We start from the raw sequence: 2,550 nt of genomic DNA on the forward strand, positions 1-2,550 counted from the left end.
AAGGTTGCCTTAAAACTAATCCATCTCGCAAAAGTGTAAAATTATTTAGTAATTTATCCCTTTCATATATCTGGCAACTGGAAATTCGTTCGTTGATTTGCATCATGCTTTCTGTCTTGGAGTAACAACAATCAGAAAAATTGTAAGAAGAGCATGTTCATCAATCTGGATTATCTTAAAAGATGAATGTTTGTCAGAACCGACCACAAACGACTGGCTGCAAATAGCAAAAGATTTTGAAACTAAGGACAGTTTCTCAAACTGTCCCGGCGCCGTTGATGGAAATCATGTGCTACTGGTGAAACCAGTAAATAGTGCATCAATGTTCTTCAACTATAAGAAATCTTCCTCTAATGTATTAATGGCTGTTTGTGATGCAAAGTATAAATTTGTCGCTGTAGATGTGGAATCGTATGGTAAATGTGCTGACTCAAGGATATTTCAACAGTGTTCTATAAGCGAATACTGCCTATTAACTTGGACATTCCGGAAGACAAACACATTTCAGACGTAAACAAAACGCTAGTGCCCTATGTATCTGTCGCTGGCGACGCATTTTCACTGTCACATAGAATTATGTGCCCACACGTAGGTCTGCGACTTGACACAAAAAAAAAAAAAGGATATTCAACTGTCGTCATTCTCGAGCAAGACGTTTTGTAGAGTGCACGTTCGGGATAATGGCAAATAAGTGGTGTATCTTTCACTGACCCCTGAATGTGGGCGTTGATTTCGCCATAGACACTGTTAAGGCATGTTGTGATCTACACAACTGTGTACGAAAGAGTGATGGTGTTCAATAGTTAGATACACTGTGCAGATCTTCTTCAGTTCATGAGCATATTCCACAACGAATACGCAGACGTGCATTCAGTTCACACTACAATAACGTTTTTGCCGATTACTTTATATATCAAGGGGACTCTGCCATGGCAGTTTTGATTACATTCACTGAATCTGAATTATATATATATATATATATATATATATATATATATATATATATATTACTTTATTGTACAACAGGCAGACTGGCAGCAGCATTCTATGCTGCTCTTCAGCCGTAGAACAGACAATGAGAAAGAACAGAAGGAATACACATAATTTACAGAATGGCGGGTAATAAAAACAGTAGACACACAAATACAAAAACACGGAGCCGTTCACACTCGACGATAATCCACCCTACAAGCTGATGACACGACGCACAAACACTGAAGATGTCGATGGCACATGTGAACGATGGAGTGTGACTGTGAACACTAAACACAAAACACGACGGCACACACGAGAAACGGATGGCGATGATCTCCAGCACGCTAATGTTCACGTAACGTGTGCAAGTCCAGGGACCTGCCAAGAGGTGGAGAAGGGTGAGGGGGAGGGAGAGGGGAGAGCAAAGTTGCCAATGGCAGAGGAGATGGGAGGAGGAGTGGAGGGATGGGGGTATGGAAAGCCCGGGGGAGGAGTGGGAAGAAAGGGAGGAGGGAGGGTGCCCAAAGGAAAAAACACAGGAAGAGGGAGGGGAGGATCAAAGTTGATAGGAGGGGTAGATGGAGGGGAGGAGGGCATCATCAGGGCGGGGGAGCTGGCGGAAGCCACCTTGGGAGAGGGTAAGGAGGGTGGAGAGATGGAGACCGGGTGGGACGTGGGAATACAGGCACAGCAGCAGGCAGGGGTGGGAGTGGATGGGTGAGATAAGCGGGTGAGGAGGACCGAGTTTACGGGAGGTGTAGAGGAGTCGTATTCATTCGAGGAAAAGGAGGAGATGGGGGAACGGAATTAGGTCATACAGGATCCATGTGGGGGAGGGGAAATGGGTGCGATATGCGAGGCAGAGAGCATGGCGTTCAAGGATCTGAAGGGATTTATAAAAGGTAGGAGGGGCGGAGATCTAGGCAGGATGGGCGTAACAGAGGATAGGGCGGATGAGGGATTTATAGGTGTGGAGGATGGTGGAGGGGTCCAGACCCCACGTACGGCCGGAAAGGAGCTTGAGGAGATGGAGTCGGGAGCGTGCCTTGGCTTGGATTGTCCAGAGATTGGGGGGTCCAGGAGAGGCGACGGTCAAGAGTGACGCCAAGGTACTTAAGGGTGGGGGTGAGGGCGATAGGACGGCCATATATGGTTAGATAGAAATCGAAGAGGCGGAAGGAAGGGGTGCTTTTGCCTACAATGATCGCCTGGGTTTTGGAGGAATTGACCTTGAGCAACCACTGGTTGCACCAAGCGGTGAACCGGTCAAGATGGGATTGGAGGAGGTGTTGGGAACGCTGCAGGTTGGGGGCAAGGGCAAGGAAGGCTGTTTCATCGGCAAACTGGAGAAGGTGGACGGGGGGTGACGGAGGAGGCATGTCCGCCATATACAAAAGGACTGAATTATATGTACATGTTGTGTTAACAAAGACAAATAAAAGCAATAGAACTTAAACAGCGTGGTTTGTTCCTGTGGTGTTGCACATTCTCTGCGACCCAACATTATAGTCACTTTCCTCCTACATTTTCTTTTTCACATTTTTGTCAGTATGCAGGCTGGTCCAATGATCGTGA

Source organism: Schistocerca americana, chromosome 7 (assembly GCF_021461395.2).
Source record: "Schistocerca americana isolate TAMUIC-IGC-003095 chromosome 7, iqSchAmer2.1, whole genome shotgun sequence".
Taxonomy (NCBI): domain Eukaryota; kingdom Metazoa; phylum Arthropoda; class Insecta; order Orthoptera; family Acrididae; genus Schistocerca; species Schistocerca americana.